The sequence below is a fragment of the Harpia harpyja genome, chromosome 6, assembly GCF_026419915.1.
Source record: "Harpia harpyja isolate bHarHar1 chromosome 6, bHarHar1 primary haplotype, whole genome shotgun sequence".
Lineage (NCBI taxonomy): Eukaryota > Metazoa > Chordata > Aves > Accipitriformes > Accipitridae > Harpia > Harpia harpyja.
Window position 1 is genome coordinate 15,013,374 of NC_068945.1, and position 27,896 is coordinate 15,041,269.

Below are 27,896 nucleotides of genomic sequence, written 5' to 3' on the forward strand. Positions count from 1 at the left end.
GATGTTTCTGTTCCAGTGTCCCTTTGCTGGACATTTTATTATTGTCAGAGAAGGGTTCAAAACCATGGAAAGTAATTGGAATATAAACAAAAGTTTCAAATGTTACAGCTGGAACGTGTATCTCCCGTGAGCTGATCCGAAACACTAGGTCTGAACGATCCTCAAATTTGGATCTTTTTCAGATCTAAATTCTGTAGCAAGATCCAGGTCAAGCAATACTGATATCTGGATTTACATGCCAGCAAACATGTAAACTAAGCAGAGTTCAAAGTCCAGGTCAGAAAATTTCCATACTCCTAACTTAACCAACCCCTTTCTCCAGTAGCTGTTTGAGCAACTCTGAGGATTATTTTGCACCACTGAAGTAGCACAAAATAGCTCAGAAAGATAAAACGATCATGATGGCGGGACTAGGGTCAACAGGTCAGTTCCCGATTTTAAGAAAAAGGCTTTAGAAAGAGAGCAGAAAAGGCAAGCCCTGAAGAAAACGATTGGTCAAGAAAAAGCTTTTTTGCTGGATTGTGGGAACGACCTAAAATGGCTATGTCTTTCCCTTTGGGACCTCAGTTGCAGTGGCATTGCTGGCTGCTCCAGAGCACTCCCCTACTGTCTTTGGGTCATGGAGCTCCCTTCTGGGAAACAACTGCTGGAACGAGAAGGGAGGATGAACCACAGGGAGGAAGAAGGTGGGTAAACAGCCTGCTTGCAACCTTTGCAGAGGAAGGCAATGCAGTGGAGCTCAGCAGACCATATAAATTCAAATCTTGCTACCTTCAGAGAATAGGATATCAGAGTAGATTAAGAAAACAAGTTTCACTGTATATATTATTAGTAAAAAGAGACAATGGAGCACTGCATGGATGGACTGGATCCAGAGGGGGTGTAGAAGGGAACAGTCAAGTGTTCTTGGCAGTGCCTAGAAAGGGGAAAAGAAAACTGGCGCGTCTTGATAAACAGTCTCAGGCCTTAAGGTGCCTTTGTTTTTTGCCAAAAAATGTTAAACAAAGTAGAGCGGTCTTTTCCTCCACAAGATTAATTTTTAAAAAATGCAGAAAAACCCATGCGCATTCCCACATGTCCTTTTGCTGACTGCTTTCAGAGCTGCTTCACAGCAAAGAATACATTGGAACAATCTATCTCTGGTATGCACCCAAACTAGTCAACAAAGCAACCCGAAAGAAGAGGATTTTCCCATTTTATGTAATCTGAAATATGTGAAATAGCCTATTGGAGAAAATGGAAAGAGAGGAAAGATCACCCTGCATTTTAGATAGTTCATTTAGATTCCCTGAACAAATATCTGAATATTTGCCAGTGTAGCTCCTGGATATATTAATAACTTAGAACAAGTCATAAAATAAGATTGAGGGACACAATAATATTCTGTATAATTTGTTTCTTAAATTGTGTTACCTGAGAAAACAAACTTACAGATATATCCACCTAGATTTGACTAGTTATGCATTTTGAAGGTTCAGAATATCTCTTCCAAATTTCATAGGGTTTTCAAAATGTAAAGCGAAAAACTATCCACATCTTTCTGAGGCACAGTATATTGCTAGTGTATTAAAAAGAGTACACTTAGTTTGAAAAACGTGTAAGACACAAATTTTATGGACCCCCAAGCACACCTTTAAGTGGTTTTTACATGGACTCATTTCCACAGTCAAACAAATGAGAAGACAAGATTACATTACTTGACTTTGTCAGATCAGTTTACAGCTGAAAAGTGTTCATGAATTTAAAATTGCCACTTTTCTTCTGGGAACCCCCTGCCAATAGCTGTCCCCACCAGTCGGTACGTCTGAGCAGCACTAACACCTAGTGACACAGCGTTCCCATCGGGCAGGTGGCCAACCATCAAAACCCTACAGACCAAACGCTCCTCTTACCAATGTTGGCAAACTCTGGGGTGCCCAGCAGATAGTTCCCTCTGTTACAAACTGGTCCAAAGCCCAGTGACATCCATTTGTCGGTCTGGACATGGGCAAACCCCAGAGTGCTGCACATTACAGGAGGCTCACACACCTCCTGCTAGCAATAAGGTAGGTGGTTATCTTCCAAGATGGAAGTGAAGATCATATTTTTATTAGTATCCAAAATGGTGATATATGGCATCTATACAGCAGATGGTCCTGTAACAAGCTAGAAAAATTTTCAACATCTTACTTAGTGAACCACAGGCCTCTACACTCAAAGCACTCAGTACCAAAGAACACAGACTGTGTGAAAGTTAAGCTGGGCAGGAAATGGGATGAGGGAATTGCATCACAGAAGAAAAAAATTGGCAAGATGCAAAAGAAATAACGGATTTAAAAGTAAACCGAGTAAGGTCCTGCAAGGGTGCCTTAAACACTTAAATGTTACCATGTTAAAGCTGGGGGATAGAAGCTTGAGGACAAAATCTGAGCCACAAATTAGCCTTTTTGTAGTCCAAAACCCCCTCTAGCCAAGTGAGGAAGTCCATGTGTGGTAGCCCAGAGGCAATGCTGAATAGAGGTACATGTCTGAGGTCCACAGCGCAAGAACACATAACTAACTCCAAGAGTTCTTTAACAGACATTAGCAATGCTAATGTGAATTTTGATGTGAATTTTGATCCCCTTACCACCCTACCAAGAGAAACACAGTTTCAGAGCCCGCTGTCACTCTTCATGAAGCTTGCACTCCTTTCTAAATAGACATACAACTTCAGCAGTAAGGACTTAGATGGGGGAATTCACAGGCAAAGCCACACAAAAGGATCTACAGGGAATGAGCCTAAACTGCAAACAAGTCAGGGATAAATGGCACCCTACTGATCCACACCACAACTAAGACTGGATGCATGAGTGAGGCAACACACCACAAGGGACTGTTACCAGTGGGACATCTTCCCCAGTGGATGAGAAAGAAACTGGATAATCTACTGCCAGGAGTACTTACATATGGAGAAAAGAAAAGCTTAGTATTTAATTCCATTTACCTTTTGTCACCATTCCTACTACCTTTCCTAAGACCCAGCTTTATGACTGTAAACCCTTTCCCCCGGGTAGGTTTTCTTGTTTGTAACATAGCTCCCTATACACCTGGCAGTGGAGAGTTTCTGCAAGCTAGAGGGCTTCAGTGAGATGACATATAGTCAGTCTAAGCATGGTGGCATGCCAGATTAGTTGTTTTCACAGGCACTAAGGACAAGTTCAACACAGTTATTTGGTTGGATTTAACCAGCTCATAGAAGGTTGACAATCTGCATTATAATACATATTAATAGTAAGAACAAGGCACCCATTTTTCTAGGAATACGAGAGATGTCACAGAGCCAGTCACTGTATGATGAGATGGATAAGAGCCCCTATGCACATTTCAAAGAGCAATCATGAGGATATGGGGGCCACAAAGATAATTTGCTCTACAGCTGGGAAAAAGAGCCAGTTATCTCAAGTTGCAACCAACTCCACAAATCAGATTAAGTAAAGGCAGCAGAAAAAATAAGCTGAGATGCTTCCAGCTGAGCAGCGAGCCATAACCTAAGCTTGTCATGACCTCTTGCTTTTTAAAAGAAGAAAATGCAAACAGAAGATAAAGCAAATCAAATCAAGGTACACAATACATCTCTGAACAACTGAGCTGGTTTAACTCTGCATTGAAAACTGAGCTGGACTTTATGTACTTAGAAGGCATCAGAAGGAGAAACATTTGCTCTGGCCACAGAGACAGAAATAGAGAAATGAGAAAAGTGTCCGCATCAGACTTGCTTTGCATCAGATTGACTTTGTGAAAGGAATGGGAAGGATTTAATGACAGCAAAAGGCCACAGTAAGTTGTCATCTCACCAGTTTCCAAATGGCAACTGAGGTCATGTCTAGTCAGTGTGCGAATAAGAAAAGCCGGTGAAGAAAATAGATTAAGCTTCTGTCACTGACGCTCTACTACCTGAGGCAGCACTCACCTCATTGAGGGGGAGTTGTAGAGGCTGTTTTCTGGTCTGGTCCCAAAAGCAGAGGGCTAGTAATTGAGATGAGGCATGTAGATGACTGGTTGAACTGCAGCTTGCTTTTTTCTCTTGGCAGCCTCAAAAAGGGTAGCTACCTTGACAGGCCTTTTCACATATACAATTCATGCTGCACCTCTGTGATCTACTATATCTCACTTTCAACAGGCACATTTTACTCCATGGTTTCTACAGTATGAAGAGCCCAGAAAGTAATTCTGCTAAGGCAGTCTAATGAGACAGTCAGCAAAGTTCTCTGGAGAGATGAGAAACAGCGACAAAGCCAGTGAAATGAAGGGTTGCCACACATGTACAAAATAAGAAGTCAGGCTCATCAATCTTTTGCTGTCAAAACACTCTCTCATACATACAAATCTCTTCATTTGCTTTTGTGAAGCTGTTTCAGTGAAGCATGATAAATGCTAGAGAGTAGATGAGGATAACAGCAGGGACTAGGTGGTGAATTCAGATGGTGCAAAGCACATATAGAATTCACAGAGACCCAATGGAACTATCTGATCGGAGTTTGGCTGAAGTACAGGCTGCAAATAACTACCCTGAGAGATTGATATCATGGATGTAGCTATATAACTGCTGTAGCTTTGTTTTCCCCATTCTGCTTCCTTAATATTAAAGAAGAACCTGAACACCTTACCATTTTGTAGGATACAGCCTCTTACAAAATACATATGTCTATTTGTTTTGCTTTGGCTGGGGCTTGCCTTCAGCTAACCAAAAACTGCTTCAGCTGGAAGCACATAGTCAGCTGTTGATGTCAGAAAAACAACTCAGTTTAACATTTAGTAAGAAATAGCATCTCTAGCACATTGAACTGCAGCAACTCTAAGTGTAGAAAGACACACGTTAAACCATCAACACCACTTTCCTCAGCAGCTGGATGTTCCTTGGAGGTTTTAACAACCAACTGTGGATTGGACCAGCTAGCCTTTACCTTTTAATCTGTGATGAATTCCCCTGAAATGCGGTCTGGCTTCTGGCCAGTAGTGATCTGCAGTTCTGCAATTTAATTGCACTCTTCCAGTGTTTGGGGATTAAATTACAAATGTCTAAAGAGATAACTACAGGTAAGTCAACTAAGTGGATCCCAATGCACTCCCATTCAGAAGGCAGTCTGGGGGGATAAAATGTTGCAGAACTAAATAACTGAAATACAGAGAAACAAGAGAGCATTGCTGAGTAATAGTGACATTCAAGTGCTTTACATAGTGGTTTTATATACATATAATTTTTATACATTCATATGTATGAATATATAAATATATACAATTATGAATTTATACACACAGACACACACATTTAAACAGTTAGAGAGAGAATATTGGGAAAATTTTCCGCTCCTCCCCAACAAAAGAAATGCTAGTCTAATTCAAGCAGATTTTTCACACAGGTCATTTTCACGAAGATTAAAGTACCATTGTGTTTGCAGTATCTTTGAATAGTTTTGGAAAAAAGAATTGCTGGGGAGTCAAGTATACTCTGGTTTGAAAAAAAAAAAAAAAAAAAAGGCAGCATTTTACACAAGCTCTCCAATGTTGTGTCTCTAACTGTATCAAAGGACAATTTCACAGCAATTTAAGCCATTTATTTATTTATTTATAACCTGTGGCTGTTACAACAGATGGAGGAATCATGCAGAGCTAGAAGCACATAATTGCTGTACGTAGTTACACACAAAGCCAAACTTTGTTAATTCAGTACTAACCTTGCAGGCCAGAGGATATAGAATAACTTCCGCCCCTCTGTGTCCTGACACTGGGTCATTCTCAAGTTGTTAAAGAAACACTATGAGGAAAACACAGAGCCAAATGTTCTCCAGCAATTCTCTCATGGCTCAACAGCTCAAGTCAAGCTAAAGAAGGAAAATCCACTGTGGTTTTATGCTTGTATGGCAAGTATACCTCACACCGTCCCCTGGGTGATGCTAAAGGGTCCATCTGAGCAGGGATTAGAGAGAACCCATAGCCACTGTGCAGCAGGAGAAAGACTCTGCACACAGGCAGTAGTCACCCTAGGCCAGAAAAAGCAGAATCCTCCACTCCTCCCCTCAAATCTGCTCCACTGTTCATGTAAGGCAGGTTAAGGGATGTGGGGGTGAAGAGATGGGCAAGTGCCCAATTACAGATCTTGCTTTTGGCACCATATAGCTTCCATGACCTTCAGAACACCTATACAAATTTTAACATGAAATAGACATTCAAAGTCATCTTTATTCCCCATGCACCCTAGACTCTGGGCTTTTCTGAAATAACATCTTTAGAAGGAAGAGATAAAAGCTATATAAAACCTACAATTATTTCTTTTTAAGCACACCCTAATGAAATACTGTTGAGCAAATCAACCATCCCTGACTCACCTCCATAGACAGACACCAATTTCCTGCCTCCACAAAACAGGCAGCAGCATGCTCCATCATTAAATCACTCAAGCAAGAAGCATTTCCACAATTTCTGTTTGGAATCTGTTTCTTGACAGTCAGCCTCAATTTTCTTTTCCCTCTGCTTCATGCCATCATGTGAAGGCCCACCTTTCAGGCCACCTCAGTCTCCTCTTCATTGTTCTCAGATATTTTTGTCTTAGTCACCACCTCTGCCAGATGGTTGAGAAGAACAGCCCTGATCATGGAGAGCTCCCACTCCCTTTCCCAGCCACCATGGAGAAGACAGGTTTCCTTTTCTAACAAAAGTCCTCTATAATTTCAGCCTGAACATGAGCAGATTTACTTCTCTGCTCCTACAACTGAGGACTCCCTGGAAGGAGAAATGCAATCTTTTCTTTCCAAGTCAGCATGTAATTACATACAGTCCAGACACTGTCTGTAGCATCTTCACAGATATTTTTGTCCCAGAAAAGGATTAGGCTGGGTGCAGCACCATACAATATATTCTAACACAGAGTAGAGTCAGAGCCAAAAAGCCCTGAAATAGAAGCCTCTGACTACTCTTAGCCTTAACCCTAGCCTAGAGTCCATGGTACTTCTGCCGCTCTCATGCTTCAGCTACTTGGGTACCCTGAACCATTATGCATTACTTTGGTGCTTCCCTATGAGACAGGAACTACTAACATGTCTTTCTTGGAAAGAGCAACCAAGGCACAGAAAGAGCAAGATCCCCCCATGAAACGGAATGTTAATTCCTTTACCCTTAATGAGCCATAACTAGAGTTAAAGTCCAAGTGCTTCCACCACTGCACTGGAACCAGAGTCCTAAGTAGTTAAATCTTGTGTTTTCATGGGTACTGCATTCATAAAAATAAAACAAACCAGCCGCTCCCCTCTCCCCTCACACTGAAATGATTAACCAAAGAGGAGAACACTTGTATACAAACCAAAGTACATTTTGTGCTCGTCTTTGATTTGAGTACAGATTTGAAACAGTTCAAACTGGGAATAGGGTCTCAAAAGGAAATCCAAAGATTAAGACTAAACCCATAACAAGAGACTGTTAAAAGCAAATTAATAAGGGAGGAACAATGCATATGGAATGCTTGAAGTATGGGAACTTCTATATTTCCTATATTCTCTTTTGTTTAGAAACTTTCCCATCTCCCACTCCTTCAGCTTTTGCAGTATATTTTCAATTTAATCAGTCCTGAAATGTTACATCTTCCCATGCCTTCTAAAATAATTTTTTCTTTCTTTATATAACTCTTGATTTCAAAAACTGGAGCTGGGCACTGGTACCAAGAACACTAAATCGACCCACTACTAGTCTGGTGTTTACAGCTGGCATGACTGGAAAATCATTGAGTGTGTTTTTAAGCTACATGCTCATTTAAAATGACAGCACTGCAAACTTAAAGTAAACTACATTTCTTCTACAAAATGGCTGGGGATCTGAACAAAGTTACTGGTGGCATTCAGCTGTTGGGAAGGTATCTGCAGATCTGGCAGCAGGAACAAATAACCCAGTCCTGGCAAAGACAGAAAGACTAATAAATCTATATTATTGGTCATAATTCATTGCTATCTGATCAAGCAGCACTTTCACAAAGAAATGATCATATGCTAACCTGGTTGTCAAGCACAGGTGGAGCAAGTGCTTCATTATCTTATTACTGGTGCCAGGCTTTCATTGCTCAGAAACTGCCCAGGTGAAGATAGACCTCTCCACTCAACAGGAGATCTAACCAGACACATAGTGTCCTTTGTACACAGAGCTACCAGTTTCAGCAAGATCATGCCTCAGCCTGTACTTCTTCAAGATGCTGCCTTCCCCTTTACACCCCTCACCCTCTGGCTTTCTTCTCCCTCCCACCCTCTTCCTGCCTCCTGTCCTCCCCACACCCTGACCTCTCCCCAGGTATCAAAGCACTGTGCAAGACGGCAGTTTATTTTGCTGACCAACTTGCTTTCCCAGTTTATCGCTTCCTCTGGAGCTGCAGCTCCAAGACTCTCTTTCTCCGGTGGACAGAAAGTGGTCTGTTAGACCAAAGCTTGTTTTTGCAAAAGCAGTATAATGGTATGTTTACCTCACCAGGGGAAATGTCTCCAAAGCCTGATTTCCATAAAACTTGCAACAGGAATCCTATGTCACCCTCCTCAACTGAAGCAGCTCTGTGATACTATCAATGGCAGAAATCATCCAAGCAAAATTAAATAGGAGCTGTTTGAGTAAACTTTTTTCTTATGCAGTAGCATTCAGGCATATAGTCAACAGAAGTTGATAAACCTGTAAACTGACAGGCCTGATAGCATCCTAAATAATAAGCTATCTTTACTCCTGGCTCACAGTAGCAGCAGTTTCAGAAAAAGATTGTGTGTGGGAGTTTAGAAGTTGTTTCATATCAAGTTTGAGTTAAAACTCCACACCCAAGTGTCCTTAGATGTTGTGTCCACAGCTTCTTGTTAGTAAGTGCAATGGAGCATAAGGAGCATCCTCTCTAATCTGAACATTTGTGCAAAAACCAAGGATGAACTGAAAAGCCATGACAGAGTGTGGTGGTTGGTGGCTTCTGTCGCTCCAGAATCAATAAAGTATTCAGGGGATTAAAACACTTTCAAGCTCTCTTTGCTGCTGCTTGTTGCCACTTAGCAGCAAGAGCTCTGAAATGAGAGTAAGAAATGTCCAGAGCAGCTTTACAGCATCGTTGATGAAGCACTAGTTTCCCCACACAACAAGCATCTATTCAGTCCAAGATATGCTTGGAAATGTGGTTTGAATCCCATAAAATTTGCTTCTATCAGGACATAACCCATGTAAACTGGACAATGAATAGGCTGCCTGGTGTGGATCCTGGGAATCCATTCAAATACAACAGCTGCTGTTGCAGCAGAGGCTCAGTACTTCACCGAGGGTTTTATGCTGATCACTTACCCAAATTTTCAATCAATGTAGAACATACTAAAACAAAAACCTTGTGCTAATCCATTTATTAGCATTTAATTCTGATTTCCATTTACTCACATTGCTAGACCCACTATAGCCAAACCTGCCACATCGTTTGACTTTCTCCAGTGTTTTCTGCATGATATATAATGCCAGCCTTGTCACACTCAAAAGTAGTTATTAATGATGCCAGGCTGAAAAGCTAAAATACTGGATCTTGTGCAGAAAAACAAGTGCGTTCATGGGCTTCCAAGAGTTTATTCTGAGACTTGCCACAATTTTCAATACTATCAGCGTAACTACTAGACAATTGTTCTTTGGATGAGAGATATTGCTACCATTTTTAAAACAAGGCTGAGATCTATCATTCTTCCTTAGAATTTCAAACCAGATGTTTGGCTTATTTCCTTTAATTAAATTAAATGTACAATAAAGCCAAGACTACTGTTTCAGTCTATCCAAAACAGGCTGCACAGTCAGAAATATAAGAAAGAGCGCATCTATTGTATTGTCACTGAGGCCCTCAAGGTAAGCTCCCCCCCACAGCTCCTCCAGATAAGAAAGGGATGAGGATCAAAACATCTGGCAGTAAGTGCACCTCTGGAATAAAGCTCCCAATCCAAAAGTTCTCTGACTTCAAAACTAGTTAAGAAATTTGCAGTTTGACCACCTCTGTGGCACCAAGTCAAGAGCACTGTAACATACTGAGCTAGCATCAGGGAATCTCTGATTATTTTCTAAGTCAGTCACCCGTACATATGGTTTGCCACAGAAGGAGCCATCTCTAGGTAGACTAGGATGTGTGAAACTACTGAACAGAATTAACATCCGAGTCAGTGTGATCTGGAAAAGTTTGTTCCAAAGTTCACTGAAATCAATGCAGAGAGTCAGAAATACGGGCATTCACAATCTGGTCCTTTTCAAGGTGGAGGAATCTCAATGCTCTGAATTTCAGCTATTCTTAATTTCTAAAGCACCTACGGAGAACATGTATTCAAAATGCTTTAGAAACACGAACTCTCAAAAACACATTGCCATTAAGAATCAGGCCATTGCTGTTACCCTGCATTAAGAGTAGTGCATCCTGCAGTTCTAATGGCTGGTCCTGACTTTGTCAGAACTGAGAAAATGTCGAAGTTTGCTTTGAACTACATTTTGAAGGGCAGTGGAACATCTATGGCTTCATCTATACACTAATCACCACAAATCACCATGTGTCATCTTAATTCTAAGAATGTCTTCAAGGAACATACTACAAAGCTGCAATTCTAATTATTTACCTGCATGCTTTCTGAAGGGAGTTTATGAGGAGAAAAATGCAATTCAAAAAGCTGGACAATAAAAAAAGTCATTCTTTCCCATTACTTGCAAAGAAATTATTATCCTTTGGGTACAGCAGGTGCTAACCAGGGACAGGTATTTGTTTTTCCTATATACACCCATACCATCTGCCCAGAGCACAGTGGAACATTTCCATTAATTTCCCTGTAGGATCTTTACTACCACACTGACACTGAAGTCACAGAAAGAATTTTTAATGCGTTTCATGCAGAAGTGCTGGAAATAAGGCATATATTTTCATAGCTTGCCTAACTGAAGCAATATAAAAGGTCAGAGCAAGAACCCAAAGCAATAGGGTTGTGGATGGAGGAGGAAAAAGGAGGAGTTGTGTTAGTAAGAGATGGAAAGATCATTGCCAGTCTTTGTAATACTGACCAATTACATAATCAGAGGTGGAATAACTGTAAAATAGCCCTCTATGCAAAATGAACAATCTCTGGCCTAACAAATTTAATTGGCATTTAGAAAAAGCGATAGTTGCTGAGCCAACTTAGTGACATGTAAGTTAGCATCAGCTGTCCCCAGGCTAATCCAAAAATGAAGTTGTGTTTTACCACATGACCACGTAAAAGCCTATAGTTTGTCTGTAAATTTCCATTATGGTTAAGAGATAATGGTGGACTTCTTTGTTCTTCATGTGATATGCCACTCATTTAATTTCAGATTCAGCAACTAAATACGTCAGTGGCTTACAACAGTAGTAACTAAGGTTTTATATATGGTTCACTCTGTGGGTTTCTCCTTTTCCTTCAGAAGCATTGCTTCCTCCACTGCATCTGCTGCCAGGACCCAGCCTAAGCCCTGCAACCAACAATATAGCTTCTGGAACTGGCTCATTTTCCACCAACAGAATAAAAAAAACCAAACAAACAACCACCACCCCACTAAGAATACAGAAGAAATCAATTTATTTGCCAATTCAAATTCTGACTCGTGCCACATATTTCTCCATGGCAGAAATAAAACACCTGGGCAGTCTGACAATACATACTACCAAGCAGGCTGCAGCTGCCAGACCAAAGTGACAGAGGAAACCAGTTTTTAATATTGGAGGCTTCTATCATCAAGGAGACAACAGGAGAAATCCAAAGGGTGGAAAGTGAGAAAAGAAAACTGGCTCTGGGTAGTAGATTCTTTGCATTTACTAGCATCTCTCTAAAAGGTACAGATGCTAGCTAGGACACATCAGTCATGATCTGGAGGAAAGGCATGTCTCTGTGTTTCTTGCCTGGTATCGCACGGTTTGTTGCAGCGCACATGTGCCAAACTGGATGACATTAATGAAGAATCTGTGCTCTGTCCGTCCTTCTCCCTGCTCATCTTCACTAACTTTGCACCTACAATTACTTCAGTTGCAAGGCGGTAAGGTTGGATACAAGTCTAAGTGAGTAACTGTCATAGGTTAAAAAAATAGCTTAAATTGTGAACACTAACAGGCAGCAGGTAGTTGAGTTTGTGTTGGTGGCGGGGTGGGTGAATGTCTAAAACTGAACTTTTGAATCTCCAGTGGAAGCCTGATATTTGCTAGCTGCAACAAAGGCAGCCTGTTGTAGATTGTGAAAATACCTGGACTAAACTGAAGTGGCACATCCCAAATCCTTCAACTGAGAAAGAGACATGAGACAGAACCACCAGTTAGGAGGCTGACCACACATTGTGCTTCTTCACACACACTGTTTAGATTGGGACAATCAGGAATGTATGGTTTCAGAAAGAAGAGGATTTCAAAAAGAAGAGTTCCTATAGAGAAACAGTGGTCTTGGAGAGAAGAAGAGGGCCTGGAAAGAAGAAGGTGAAGATCCTGGCTGGAGGAAGATCCTAGAAGTGGTGGAAGATCCAGGAGATCAATGAGCTGTGTGGAGACGAATGCTGGGAGAGGCCCAGGGGAGTTGGCCAGTAGCACCTAAGACTGGCAACTGGAAGCAGCAGCACAGCATGAAGCACCATGACTTTCTGCCCAACCTTCCCAAACCAACAGCAACCTCCCCATGGGGAAGGGAAGTTGAGACCCAGTGAATGTAACACTGATGGGGGGACCATGTGAGTGAGAAAGAAAATCAAGGAGGGTAAAAGCTTGTGTAAAAATTTGTGTTGGTTTTGGTGTTTGGGTTTTGGGGGTTGTTTTTTTTTGGGGGGGGGGGGATTGTTTGGTTGGTTGGTTGGTTTTTTGGGGGGGGTAAGTTTTTAAAAGCTGAAAATTTATTTAAGAACCTTGACAGTTCTTAAATAAAGCCCAGTAAAACTCCACTATGGGCTGTCATTAACTCTCTGTCACCCATGACAGTGATGTTCAATGTTCACTGTAAGGTAGAAGAGATTCATCCATTGGAATGGCTCATACTGGACGTAGAGGTCATACCACAGGGCCTCTTGACATAACGTCATCAGCACCCACAGCACTAGAGGGACCTTAACCTCATTTTCCTTCCCCAAGGCTGCTCTGCCTTTCTCCAGAAATCTCAGATTTCCAAAAACTTTCCTCTCATGTCAAATGATCAAGTGACATGCCACCCCCTGAAGTGGCACTGACCACAGGAAAGTGAGGGCAGGAAACTGCAGCTATGATATGAGATGAGATTGCTGCTCCCTCGTCTGGCACTAGAGATTTCCAGAACAGCATATGAGTAGGGGAGAGGTGATGCTACAGAGGGAGGTTGCCAATGGGGTGAGAAACCAAAATCCTATGCATAACCCCATCTTCTCTGGGGTGAGGAGCAGGAGAAAGCAGATCTCTAGCTGGAATTGTGTATGTTGCTAACAGTATGGCAGAGGAATGTTAAACAGAAAATTTAACCCCTTTTTATCCTTCCCTCCTACTCCCCAGTGAATCTGTAGCCAGTAATGATCATTGTCACTGTAATCATAGGGAAAGATGACATGTCAAATGACTGTTCCACAACTACAAGAGCACAGTAACAGAAACGTGAACTGCTCTCAGGAGGTGGAATGCCTCATGTCCTGTTCCACTGCTAAGCCACATACTTGGAAGAGCAGACATGATCCAAAAATCTCTCGGATGTGAGCAATTCTCAGGTTCCTACAATAAACCCTCTCTCAGCTCAGCCGGAAAAAAAAAAATAGACAAACACCAAAAGTACCAATGCATTTGCAGTGAATCATCTGGTTACTAGTCACTTTTGTATGACATAATTTGCGTGGTATTCATAAACTGCTTTTTGTTTTCTGATGTTCCAAGCCAGCAAACTCACAACAAGCAAAGCCTTCCGACTTCCACATAAAACCTGCAGGGAGAAGGCATGCAGGACTGTGCTTCAGTTTACTGGTTAGGATGCACAAACCAGGCTGCATGGAGGATACTAGAGTGGAGCATACCAACATCCAGTGCACAAGCACAAGGAGCTTGTGGAATCCTCCATATCCCAAGGAAGGAGCTTCCAAAACACCTCGCTCCATGAGGGACTGCATTAGGCAGTGAGTGAGAAGATCCTGTTCGCTGGATCAAAATATCACTGCCCACATTCCCAACCTCAGTGTCTGGACCTCCACCACAGTGACCATCTACTGCAGGTTGGCCCTTAGCCATAGCTCACAGTCCACAGTTTGTCTAGCATCCAAGGCTCATGATCCACAGTCTGGCTAGCATCTGAACCTGCCCAAACTTGCTTTTCAACCTGAAAAAATGTTTTATGCCAAAAATATAAGCATATTACATTGCCTGACATGCTAATGAAACTTAGCTGCTGCGTACACTCTATATTTGCTTTGCATAAGTTAACATGGTGACAACAATAAAGTTGAGAAGAAAGGATGTACCTTGCTGTGAAGCGGATCAGCAAAAAACCCACTTCAAAGCAAATTTCTTTGTGACTGCCAGGTACTTACTTTCCTATAAACCTATTTAAAGAAAATAGCATTTGAATGTTGAAAGATTATGGGTTAATGCGACCTTAGGATTATCGGCAATATACTAAGCTCACAAAATACAAAGTTTTACAGCTTCATTATAGTTTCCTTCACTGAAAAGCTATTTAAAAAACACCCTGAGAAATAGGGTTAGAATTTAAATTTAGCACTGTTCTACAACTCTGGCCATTTGTAAACTGAATTTGGGTATCATAACTAGTTATTTAAGTCCTTAGTCAAAAAGCAAAAAAGTAATTGGGTTAGGTGAGTTTCTTAATTCAGGACACATTTTTCGTATGGATGCCACAAGATTAATTAGTTCATCATTTTACAGGAGGTGTCACCAACCAGCATGTTTACAGGCAGTCTTACTTTAATGCAGACAGAACTGTGTTTTTATTGGTTTGTATGCTAGTTTCTTTAGGTAAGCTGTAACAGTCAGCAGAGAATTTAACTCCATCTTCATACTTACCTAGAGTCAATTTTGGAGAACCCAGAGTCAATTGGGTCTTGGGACACTGACTATAAATAAATTGCTAAATAGAGCACGACCAGGGATTGACCCAAGGCAAAGAGGCACTTTCTGACTTCCACCCACCCTGTGCAGGATGAACCCACTGAATCACACAGTTGTTTGCAACAGCTAACTGGAACAGTCCAAACCGGAGCCAGCAAGAGAGTGAGTAATCAAGGAGCACTGGGAATCAGAGGGTCAGGGCAAGAACCCTCTCTCTATCTTTTATTTAACAGTATACACATACCCATATCCTAGGACTCTCATGCTGATGCTTAGGCAGAGAGCGCTGAAAATAGGTTGCTTGCCTGTATTTCACTGACCATTCCTGTGCTAGCAATAGTGTAAATAATGTCCATAAAAGTTTCCTTCAATATAGATCCAGGTTGCAGTAACAAAAATTTCTGGGAGACAGTAGCTGCCTCTCAGCAGAATAATGAATCAATATATTATACTGTCCAGGGCATTTACATCATGTGGGCTGAGGATATTAACAAAATAATCAATTTTGCAGAATGCCTTCAAGTGACAAGCTGCAATTTGACCACTGTTGCAAATAAGAGAATTGGCACTAGGACTTTAACCCCTTCACCATAGCAGGGGAAGGGAGCACAGCTACAGCAGCCATCCTGCTGGATTAAGAAAATTTCACACTAGGAGTTAAATGTTATGAAACAATATTTGAGTCATTTTACAAGAAAATCTTAAAATGTCTAACTGGAGACTTAAAACCAAAACCCAACAACAACAACAACAAAAACAACCAACAAAAAGGCAAGTTCATTCCAATTTTTCCTTTCCAATAAGTGAACTTATTGGAAGTGAACAAACTACTAACCCTGTACATAATTCCATTTTATGGTCCATGCACTTATTTTTACTCTTATATGAGATGAGGAAGAAAAGGACTTTTTCTGCAAAGCAGCCACTTCAGAGCTACTAGCTTTGCACTATCTGAGTGATAATGGTATTGTTCTGTCCACTTGCAGATAAGGGAGATGCTTACCAATTCCCCCCAAGTGATTTCTTTAACTCAGCAGCCAGAAAAATTAGGGTTCACTGAAGCTTCAAACATAGTCAATGGCAAGAATGCCACTGACTCTCTGGGGAATGACCAAACTATTAAAAAGATACCTATTACAGGTGACATAAATACTATGTTCCTGCTATGTGGCGTTCCTTGAAGGTCATCAGAAATTAAAGCACCCTTGGTAATTCAGGGTTGTTCAACTTCAATCAACCTAGAATCCATTAAATAAGAAAGGTATTCATCTGCTGGAAAGGTGTAGCAAACTGCTTCTGTGAGCTGTTTACAAGCAGAATCTCTGAACAAGAGAACGAATACGCTGATTTACCTGAACTGTGATACTAATGCTCTTTGATGTCTCTTTCCTCTGAATACGTGAAAGCTCTCATCTTTTTCTGAAGGTGAAAATAGATGATTTTGAGACAACTATCTGTAACATGTGGGACACTAAATGCTTTCTCACTTTCTGTCCTAAACTGGACTGTTGCCAGCTCATGCATTATTTTCATGTTTTCCTTAAAAAACTGCTACAGCAGTTTAGGTTAGGAGGATCTCAGCTTTTAATTTTTTTTTCATTTTTAACCAAGAGTAATTTAACATTTGTTTTTCTGGAACAAAGGGGAACATATGTCACCTATTTAAGCTCAAAAACTAGCTAGAAAAATGTATTCTTCTAAATTAAAATAAAAATAAATCCTGAGTTTTTACCTAGTTTCTGGTGATCACTGAATACTTGGAGCTAATCCTACCAAGTCTATAGCATTTGTTACTCCACTAGCTACTGTTTATCACGCTGTGTGCGAGAGAGAGCGTGCAGGAGCAGTTGCATGCAAATACGTATGCCTTTAGTACTTCTCGCCCTCGAAAGTTTAAGGTATGTACTCATTTTGGAGAGAGAGCCTAGCAGGTAGGAGGTACATATGCTTCATATCTTTAAGTATTAATAGAAACAGATAGATAGATAGGTAGATAGATAAGAAGCTAGGTAGATAAGAACCTGGGTAGAGGAAACAGCATTTCTGCTATGGCTTATAGCATGTGTTCATTCCCCATCAGATATCAGAATATCACATAGGCACATCCCCCCTGAAAGGCAGACCACCCAAGATCCAGGATCGCAGAAACCTTGTTTAATTTATAAATGCAGCGCTCAGCTTATTTGTAAAACAATGAGTTGCCTATCTATATCCAAGTATATTTCAAAGCTTGGCAGTTTAAAAAAAAAAAAAGAAAAAAAAAAGTAGTAGTTTAATCTATTCCTTTAATCTATTCCCCCCTAACACATGCTGTCTGTACTGTCCTCCCAACTTCCAGATGGTAAACCATTTCCAAAAACTTATCATTCTTTCTGGATGCGTTTCTAAAATATAACCCAACCAGAAGCTACAAGTTTGATGCAGCTATTAGTGGCTGGATTCTTTGGCTTGACTTATGCAGAAGATCTGATTAAATTATTATAATGGCCACTTTTGGCCTCAAAACAAAAACAATACAAAACAACACAACATATAACATCTAATTCCCCTTTTCCCCTTCCAAAGACCACAAATACCTCAGAACTAACTTTCTTCTACAGGAAGAAATCTAACAGTATATGCTGTGGGTATACCAACCCATGCCACTGAAGTAATCTTATTTGTTTCATGCCCATAGTGATTGCATAGTATTTCTGGGAAGCAGAGCTCTTGGCTTACAAATCAGGACCCACAAATGTTATTCTTACTGTTACATGAAGCTCTGTGCAACATGTAGTGCTCAGAGTGTGCAGAACTCGATGCTTGCAGACTGGTTTACCTGCTGTACCTGCACCTTTCCTTCTACAGGAGGACGTGAGCCAGTTTGGGCTGCTTTTAGGTCTAACTCCAAGCATGACACAGCCGGGTATTTTGGGAGTAGCCCAAAAATATAGAGTCTAAAACTTTGGAAGGGGACACTTGTTGGGAGATGGGCACCTATTTTCTCTGACAGCCCACCTGAGATGAAGTATAAAATGCTGCCAGCCTCACCTGGTTTCCTCCCCATATTTTCTTGGTTAACGTTTCATTAAGTCAGTTCATACATTCAGAAACTCACTCTGCCTAGCATTAGTTAGAATCAACAGTATCATTCATGTGGCAGTTGTGCTATCTAGGGATTAAAATAGAATATAGTGCCTTAATGCATGCTATGTGCACATTGCGTCCCAGAAAGAAGCATTTTGAGAAACTCTGGAGAGAGAACCAAATATTGTAAAATGTTGTTAAAAGCAGCAAGCCAAGCTTTACAGAGCAAGTCAAAATTTATCCCCTGTGTAGTGCAACTAGATTTCTTGGTTCAAATGGCCAGATTTTGATTGGGCAGAAATCGATTAAACTCCTCTTTCTGGCCCAAAGCTTCCTAAAGACAAAATCTCATCAAGGCATTTGCCTCTTAATAGGACTAAAAAATGCATCCCAACAATTATAACGCTGGGAGAATACCAAACAAACCTCCTGCTCTCTCCCAGTCCAACTCCACGCTTACTCCAGATGCTGCAGTTACTAATCAACATCAGTTTGATTTCGCACTAATATCCCAGTTAATCTTCATGATTTCAGTTGCTGCAGAGTCTCCTCACAAATCTCTAGCATGCATACAGTGGCTACAGAGGCATAAGATTAATAAGAGTATAGGATAAAGACATAGGTGGCCATTTATTATAATTTGTTTTGCCACGTGCATAATAAAAATTTCTTGCCAAAAGTAAATGCGCATAGCAGTATGTTTTCTATATCTTGCATCTGATTTTCTTTTCACTAAATGTTATGATCAAAACCACCCCACAAGAGCAAATTTATTACTAACATTTATATCACAGGGTGAATTTTGTTCTTTAAACTGGGTGCTGACTAGAGGAGGTGCAGGGGAAGGTTAGGAGTGGAAATGTTACTTCTTCTAGCACCATCAGATCCAGTACATTTGACTGACACACACAGTCCATTCTTAGTTCACTTTGGTACCTGACACTGATTAAAAATAAGCTTTGCATAAGCTCTCAGGTTCATTTAGTCAGGAGAATAGATTTACCTTACAAAAAGTAAAAGGGAAAACTCTTCTTACCATTCTTCCCTCAGTTTTCTATGCCAGCCCTTTCATGTTAACTGGGTTTCTCAAGTCAAACAAAACTGAGGGAGTATATGCATGCCTTTTACACACAAAGGTGCTGCTGGACACTATGCCTGATGAAACCAAAGGTGATCAACCCACAGCCTTAGGGAGGGGAATGACAACTTTGTTCTTTGAATCATAGTGAGAGAGATCAAGGGACTTTCCTTTCTCTCTGAGAAAGAGACAGTCTTGCCCAAGTAGAGTATCCAAACCAACGGGAAAATTAAGTGGACAGCAGGTGAGCTATGTAAAATGAGAAAATGGAATAAAAAAAAAGGGAAATGTTAACATCATTCATTATTTTAGCCAGTCAGATGCAAAGAAAGAAAAATTATAACTTAGATATAATGTCCTTCAGGGTGTCTACATATTAGCAGTAGCAGATCAAGCTGGCAATTTACATAAAGCAGAGCTGGTTTACTCAGCTCTGACATGTAGGATTAGTTGTATGTCAGAAAATGAAATCATTAAGCCCTCTTTCAAGTGAAGTTTCCAAGCTAATTTTAAGTAAAGTACATACATTAGTTTAAATCTCTTCATGCAGATCATCCTCTTGGTTACAGATCTCTTTGTTGGTTGGATGGCCTCTATGAAATATGTTGATAATTTGTTTACTTGGCCATACCCCTTCCAAATAGCATTAATATACTCAGACTATCCTAATCCCAAGTATCTGTTTATAATCTGTATTATGTTTACTGATGCAGTTGACAACATTGCAATTAGAAAGAGAAGCCATCTGCTGCCGAAGAGAGTATAAAAAGTTTAACATTTAGCAAGGTCATTGGCGAGAAATGAGCACATCTCTCTGGTGATGAGCCTGTTGATGTTAGCAAAGTCCTAGGAACGGCTGAACCTGAGCAGATAAATTCAGGATGGATCAATCCTTTTTCTTTCACAAAATCCAAGATTAAATGTTTTTAAGGTTTGGTAAGAGGGACTTTGTTATTCTTCCACACACCCCTTTCATTTTCACATGCTTCTCTTATTTCTTGGCTCTGGCTGGGACCAGGAGCAAGGGCAGGATTCTCTCATCTTTCCAGCCTGACTAGTAAAGGGAAATATTAGAAATCTAATGAAAAGCATGTCCCCTGGAGATTTCCAGCCCAGTTTTGCAGATGCAGCTGTAGTTCAGATAATCAACAAGACTTCTGGGTGCTTACTTGAATGGAATTATTTGGTTGCTCTGCAACACTAATTAAAGCATACAAGGGATAAGGTTGTTGGTGTGGATTAATGGAATCTGTCGCTACCTACAATCTATTTTCAGCTTAGTTTTATGACGTGCTAGTACTCAACACACTGATGTCTTCAACTCTCACCAGCATCACTCATTTTCTAAATGATCTGACCCCTAGAGAGTAGCACTCAAGTAAGTTTGTTTTGCTTACATAGACCCACCATTGAGAGAAAGTGCTCTTTCATTTACAATCACAGAAAAGCTGTTCAGCAGGCATTTAGCCTATGCCATCCAGCTTGTGCTTTGCTACAGCTTCCCACTTTCCTGTCCCTCTTACTACTGCTAGCTTGAGTAGCTCGTTGCCTGGCTAGATTGTACAAGATAGACCAACATACTGGCTGTCTCTGGGAAACGAGACACTTCCCCCTTTGTAGAAGTCTCCAGCTCAAGCAGCTCAGTATCAATTGCACAGTCTACGGCTGCATCGTACAGAGGGCTTCCGCTGATGTCAGGACACGCACTAAACACAGCGCCGAATGGAGTGCAGAATTTTGACCTTATTTAGTGAAAAGAGCTTGGACACATGTTGAACTGATGAGCTCAACTGGGTGTATAGCAAATAGCCACAGTCATTTGCCAAGCTTTATTTAACACTCTTGAATAGGTTTATTTTGTTAATGCTGAGCCATTCTAAAGCTTTTTGACTTAGAGCTGATTTGCACACAGGATCCTAAGTAGAGGAATGCGTGAACGGGAAATCCATGCAAAGTATCTGTAAACAGATACTGGTGATTACAGTGTGGTCTGTGATTATTTAAATGGATTCTCTAACACATTCTTGCTTGACATAATTAACTATACTTGTTATTCTATTATGCTACAGTAGCTAGCCATATGGTAGCTCACCCATTTTTTGAGTGTTTTTTAATTTTTTTTTTTTTCATTTTTAAGTCTAGTATGGAACATACATTACATGAAAAATTACCCACATATTACCTTAATAAATTGATATTTAGATCTAGCCAACGCACCATAATTTCACTAATTAAATGTCAATATGTGCCCAAGAGCGCTGCTCTTCAACATTGTAAATGTCACAAATTAGCAAATAGGCAGAATCATCTACAAATATATTTCTCCAGATTACGAGCAAATTCTGCCATGCATCTCCCATGCCACAACGGAGGGAGAGAGGAGAGGAGGCAGAGTGGGGAGAGAAAGCAAGTGGTAGGACCTGCCAGCAGAGAGGCAGCAGCTAGGGGAGCTTGTTCCTGCAGCCCCCCCCAAACACTCGTTTCTTCCCTGTGGATCATTTGCATTGCCAACTGCAGCATACAGAGAGGGGAGCCAAAAATTTGAACATGAGTATGCTGTTAGAGGATGTCACCTTTGAGCTTAGCCTAATCAGCCAGGGAGATTGCCTAGCATTAAAGGTCTCACATAGTGGTCCCTAACTATAGCCACCAACCTTAATCTTAGTGGGTTTGAATTAATTCTTCGGTCCTGTTGTTTTGAGTGGTTTTGACAGAGCAAGGTCTGTAGCAAAGAGAAAAGCCTTCTCTGTCAGTCCCTCCTTCCCCTGAGGAAGAGTAGGGACTTGCCTAACAGTGTTTCAGTAACTTTTTATACTGGAGCCCACCAAAAATTTTGCAAGTAAAATCTGCTATTTCTGTTACACGCTTTGTTGCAGCAATTCTAGTTCCTCATCTTCTAGAGATGATCTGGTCTCCACTCCCTTCGGGCAATTCAGCTACAACAGTTTCTCCAACTTCTCTTTGTACCTCTTGGTCTTAAGCTGCCTGAATCCGCTGATGTTAAGTCCCAGCATTTTAATACCGGTTCAAGATGATATATCAGCCCCACAGAAATGAATAAATAAAGATGCATTCAGTTGACAACTCTAATCGAGTAAATCAATATAGGGACTTATTACTTACTCTGGTGATATTGGCTAGATTTTTCCACTGCCATTACTGCTGAATTTCTGCTGGGTCTTTTTCTTGTCTTCAACATACTTGTAAAATACTGCCCATTGCGATTTTTTAAAAATAGACTTGCATAAGAATAATTTCAAGAAAATGTAACTTCATGCTGTAACTGTAGGAAGTTTTCAAGTTTTCCAGTTCTCAGGGCTGATTCTGAGGAAAACCTAACATCTGAAGAGTCACCGAGAAATCACAAACTTCTCCAGGAAAAATTTGCCCTTCAACCATTACAAAGGGCTGTATTTGCAAAACTACTCTGCACTGCCATCTTGTGACACAAAGAAGGGCTCAGCGGGAGTCTGGTTTTGCGGGCTCAAATCCATCACGATAGCAATTGTGAAAAGCGATAGAGAGATTCACTGCCAACACCTCAGATTAAACACTTGTTTGTGTATTTTGATGAGGCAGGTCTTAAAGCACTGCAAGGAAAGGCTCCATTTCTCAGTGCGGTATCATCTTTAAAAGGTGTCAGTAGTTACAGAAGGGCACACAGTTATCCTGGCTCCTCTTTCTGACATTGCTATTAGCTATTATTAATTTGCAAAATGAACCTTTGGAAAGTCACCGTTTGACTGTGTTTGTCCCCCAAAAAGGTAACTACTCCAATATACATCTCTCCAGAAACTTTCCTCAGCTGTTGCCTAATCCTGTAAAAACCAAGTTCTCCAACATCAGAGCTGCTGTGTTCTTCCAAAAGCACTTCAGCTGCCTGCTCTGTACCCATCACATGTCCAAGACACATCAGTATCTATAAAATAGGTTTTCTTCTATTCATATTCCAGGATCTTTCTGGTCTTTGCAGAGCACACAAAACAGAGCGAGCTCTGCTCCAGATAGTTTTGAGGAAGAGTCAGAAGTTCATGTTATCCCTCCTGCCCCATGCACATAGGGAGAATACATTACCTTCTGTTTAAACTCTTCTCCTTAGCACAATTTAGTTGTTATTTGCTGACCTGAAGGAGACAGTGAACATGACTTTTACCTAGTGTTTAGAGAACTTACCTGGTACGTAGGAGCATTGTGCTGTAGTTTCACTAAATATTTAACCCAAAATAGTAACATCAGAAGTCTAAGAGAACCACTCACACAAGGCAGGAGTTCAATTATTTTTCTCAGGTCTAATTCAAGATAAAAAGGAGAAATTCACTTCTCTAGCCCTCATGTAGAACCAATTTATCTTCATTCTTTCAAAGAAAGCTATCCAAATCCACCAGAGTGCCCAAAACTAAAAAAAAAAACCCAAAACCCAAACCAAAACACCTACAAGTGGGGAAAAAAAGCACCTAACCTTCCCAAATATCTAGTGACATAACATAACGACCCCTATCTAGTTTCTTTTAATAAATAACTAGTGTTCTACTGTTCGAATTCTTATTTTTTGTAGGAAGCTAAAACACCTACTTCTGATTTGTGGGAAGCCTTCACACCTAATTCTGGACTACACATTCTGCTAGACAGCCAGACGACTAAGCAGTGACCATCTCAACGCTTTACCGTTTTTGCGACATTTGCCAACTCCCCCAGCTATAGAAATGACCTAGTAATATCCTCCAACCACAGAGGGGTATAATGAAACTCATGTCTTTGCTCTATCAATAAACAGGCTTTGAAGACTTCAATGAAAGATACTGTTTACATACAAGTCACTCTACAGTGTATGAAATCAAAATTAGATTTTATTAGAAATGATCTTTGGGGGAAAAAGTTTATGAGAAATGGTATAGTGCTTGTCTGAAATAAAATGACAGGAAAATAATTAAGGTTTGTCCTTTGGAAGGCCTGCCTTGGTAGAATCAAACTACAGCAATAAGATTTAATATTAAATACATTCTAGGATAAATACTCATTTCCTCATTATGATTTCTGTAGTTACAGAAAATAAAACTATTATTGATTAAACAGACTGAAATAGTTTAATAGCTTCTTTTCTCAAGAACAAAAATCATCTCACTCTTCCTTTGTCATAATTCTTTGAATAAACATTAGACATCTGTGCTCTGGAGAGAGGGAGATTCATGCCTGTGATTAAAACACTCTTAAAATAAAGTAAAATAAGAACTGCAGGCCTGACACTATAGTTGCTGGAAGTAGAACAATTCTACTGACAACGCTACAGCACATCAACACCATGTACTGCAAGTCATCAATGCAAACTATTTCTGGTCCAGCCTGACAAACAAGTAGCCAGTTCTCTCTCAAAGACAGCCAGAAACTAAGTGTGGTTTTTCCAGGCAAAACCCCTTAGATTTAAGGCACGTAGTTTTCAAGGCATTGTGCTTCACACTGCTTTATTACTCAGCTCTACAACAGAGTTCACGATTCAAATGTGTTACACTGCTTTTGGGGCTACATCCTCCTTTATGTACAACTTACTCTTCAATGTCTGCAGTAGCTTCCCACAGAATTAAATTCCAACTACTTTTGGTACTATTGACAAAAAAAAAAACCCAGACGACCCATTCCTTAATTCCTAGAAAATCTCAAGGGGGATCACCCACCCCAAAACGTATTCAGCATTTGATTTTTTGGATGTAAGAGAGAATACCACTCAACAATTCATCTAAATAGAACTGTTTCTCTTAGCAGAAGTATTTCTTCTTTAGCAGGTAAAAATGTAAAATTTGCATGACCTGCTATGCCAGTTTTATATTTAGTTACCTTGAACATAAACCATTACTTAGTCGCTAGATTTATGTTCAACTATGAAGGCCCTGGCATTTCTGGCATCTTAAGTTCAACTCATCATGCAAGTTTGATAGTCTTAAGCAAGCAAAACCTCACATAACAGTGGAGTTGGATAAAGTAACCATGATTTGTGATGGTTCGCTGTATGTATGTCAGATCTATTGTGGGTGGCCAAATCCAGCTTGCCGAGCAGTAAAATATAAATAACCTTTAAATTCTCTTTACTTGTAACAAGAGGGCAAAGACAAAGCTATGTGAAATTTATTTGAATTCATAACATTTTATAACAAAAGAACACTCATCTCACACTCTAGGCAGTGTTGACAATCTTAAAACTACATGTATAAACAAACAGAGCCATTAACTAGCTTAAGTTTGACTCAAACAACCCAGCAGCAACACCGCGAACACAAGAAAATTGATTACATAGTCTCGCAGCCCTCCATCGCTCCTTCAACACAGTTTGCAGCTCTGTGGAATTTCCCTTCCCCTACAGACTTGGAAGAAGATCCAGATTCCTACAGCTGGATACTAAAGGGGACCATGCATCTACACAGGAATATAAAGCTAGTCCATCCTTCATCTGAGCCTGTGGAGGCTCATCTGAGTCTCCTGTTACAGAGAAATGATCTCTAACAGATCTGTACAGATCTCTAACAGATCTTCTGCCAGCTGCTATGACTAATTCCAAAGAAATATGATTTTTTTTTTTTTTTTTAAATATGAATCTCGGGTGTCCATGTTGGCTCCTAGCAACTTTCCCAGCATTCAGTCCTGCTGTATAATACAAAATATTGAAATTAGAAAATTACCATGGATATTTGGTGTATTTCTTTTGCAGAGGTTTAAAAAGAAGCTTCTACCTGTTGACAGTCTAAACAAAACAGGAAAAGTCAGGGAAGTTTAAGAATAGTTCCAGTTTGTCAAAGGCCTTCCCATGTCCCTGACATCCTTATTGTCTCGACTTGGTTTGGAAGCATGGTTTTCATCACAGAAGGCCTATGAGTTTGGCTTTTGCTCAGCTTCTCTCTTCCATATTAATTTTATGGTCAGATGTTTCCTCCTTTTCCAACAGTCTATGTTGTATTTTCAACTCAGATTTATTTTCAGCACTTTATAATATGCCATTAGAAGTCCTAATTTATCCTCTCTTTCTGGTGGTGTTTGTCAGCATCAGAAGACTGCCTTCAAAGCTTTAAAAATGCAAATGCAGAAACAAGTGTAGAGACAGGCCATATCCTGGTGCCATCATCTGAAGGAAAAATGTGTTCTCCAATGACGCTGGAGTTACAGTAGAAAGTCAAAGCAGGTCTTTCTATTTTTATATTTTTCTGAGGAACATTAAAATACTACATCACATAGGGAAAAAACGCCCACACAACGTAAGTCTGAATATTAACCAGGTAATTTACTATGAACAATTATTTTTGAGGGATTTTTATTCAAATAGTGCTTTCACTTTTTTTAGGCCTTCAGGTTATTTTTGAATTCTGTCTCTTTAAAAAATTGCAATCATGCCATTCACATCAGCATGCCTTGAAGCAAATCCTGGTACAGATGGGCTTGTGTCAAACATTAAGCTCAGGAGAATCTGGGACATGGAATTGACCTTCTACAGCTAAGGCCCGTTTCACAAACTGCATAAAAGCTTCCAGGCTGATGTCCATCGTACTCACAGTAAGTCAAACCCTCTTCCAAAACTGTTAGGGAGAAAAATCATTTGCCTATTGGTTTTGACCAAGTGAAAGGACTTTTTTTCCCCCCTTTTCATTTAAGAAAAAAAATAATTAATTACAATGTGCAGCCCACTGCCGTGTTCCTTTAAGGATGTTTTGGTTAACTAATCCCTATTGGAAATAATTCTGTCTATATTCCCTAATGTTTTCATTTGAGAAATTTCCCATTATGTGCTTGAAATTTTTTTTTTTTTTAAACCAATATGTAGCCTCAAGAATTATTGCCTGTTCAGAAGCATTTCTCCCTGCTGTATCAAAGCATCTATGGATTTTTCAAAGAAATGAGATAGTGAAATAAATGAGGTATTTAAATGCTAGTTTCCTGAGTCATAGACATGACCCATGTGTACATATTTCCAGTATGTGCCGCTACCTATTCCAAAAGCTGCTGGGTGCACAGTGCTTGTACATGACCCACAATTTTAAATGTCAGAAAAGTACACTATTTCTTAGAAGTGATTAGCTAACTGGATGGAAAAAAAATGTGCTCTTTGGCCAGGCTTTCTTGTAACATACAGTGGTCCTTATTACATTGTGGAAGAGTCCCATGCTGTACTCAGGGCCTCAGCAAGTGCCATGAGGATGTTGCACAGAGGGCAACATAAGACCCCTCCCTCCAGAAGAGTCAGGGGCACCGGGATGGTGAAGGTCTAAGCCTTTAGAGGCAGAAGACAGCCCAAATCCTAGAGCCTGTTTCCTTACGAGCAAGAGCAAGACCACAGCCAGATGATTTACAGGAGCGGGGGGGGGGGGGGGGGGGGGGGGGGTGTCACAGACCATATATCCCAGCTAGTAGGCACAGGGGGCACCTTTTCCCATGTAACAAACACTCAGTTTAGGATCCTGATTCCTGATTTTGATCTTTATTCAGGGTATTTGGTTACAGAAAATTATATCTTGCCATTTCAGGTCTGTATCAAGCATCTCTGGGACCTTTTACCTTCAGACGGAGCCAATTTTCTCTCCTCCCACTTTCAAAGAAAAAGTGAAGTACTTTCCTTAGGTGAGGGGCAGCATATGTTCAGGTTGCTGATTACACAGCTCCAGCCGGTGACACTTTGTATGCAAAGTTATTCTCACAGTAACTACTCATGAGAAACTCCTTCCTGGCACAAAGCTC

At 40.4% G+C, this 27,896-nt stretch overlaps 1 long non-coding RNA gene across 1 annotated transcript; it reads left to right on the forward strand.

Annotated features, from left to right (window-relative positions):
- The first annotated feature begins 333 nt into the window (after window positions 1-333).
- On the forward strand, window positions 334-27,896 carry LOC128143158 (uncharacterized). Its single transcript, XR_008235655.1, has 3 exons — window positions 334-686; window positions 26,509-26,717; window positions 27,686-27,896. It is a non-coding gene; the product is annotated as an uncharacterized LOC128143158 (long non-coding RNA).